The 203-nt window shown below is 44.8% G+C and overlaps 1 protein-coding gene across 1 annotated transcript in view; it reads right to left on the bottom strand.

Moving 5' to 3' along the window:
• LOC119589162 overlaps positions 1–203 on the bottom strand; it is a gene marked incomplete in the record, with an annotated part of 255201 nt that overhangs the window by 117369 nt on the left and 137629 nt on the right.

Genomic DNA, 203 nt, shown 5'->3' on the forward strand with positions numbered 1-203 from the left:
AGACAAGGATGATACATAAAAGAAAAGAAAATAATCGAGGAAAAGAAAAGGAATGAGGTAGGAGAAGGTGCAGACGGAGGACACAGAGAATGAATAAATGGCCGTGAATGGGGCACGTCAGCATGAAGGCAGAACACCCACTGCCACTGAATTATAAAACCGGCTCTCTTCATCTCGTTACGATGCTTGCCGTGAGCATTGTG

Source organism: Penaeus monodon, chromosome 25, assembly GCF_015228065.2.
Source record: "Penaeus monodon isolate SGIC_2016 chromosome 25, NSTDA_Pmon_1, whole genome shotgun sequence".
Lineage (NCBI taxonomy): Eukaryota > Metazoa > Arthropoda > Malacostraca > Decapoda > Penaeidae > Penaeus > Penaeus monodon.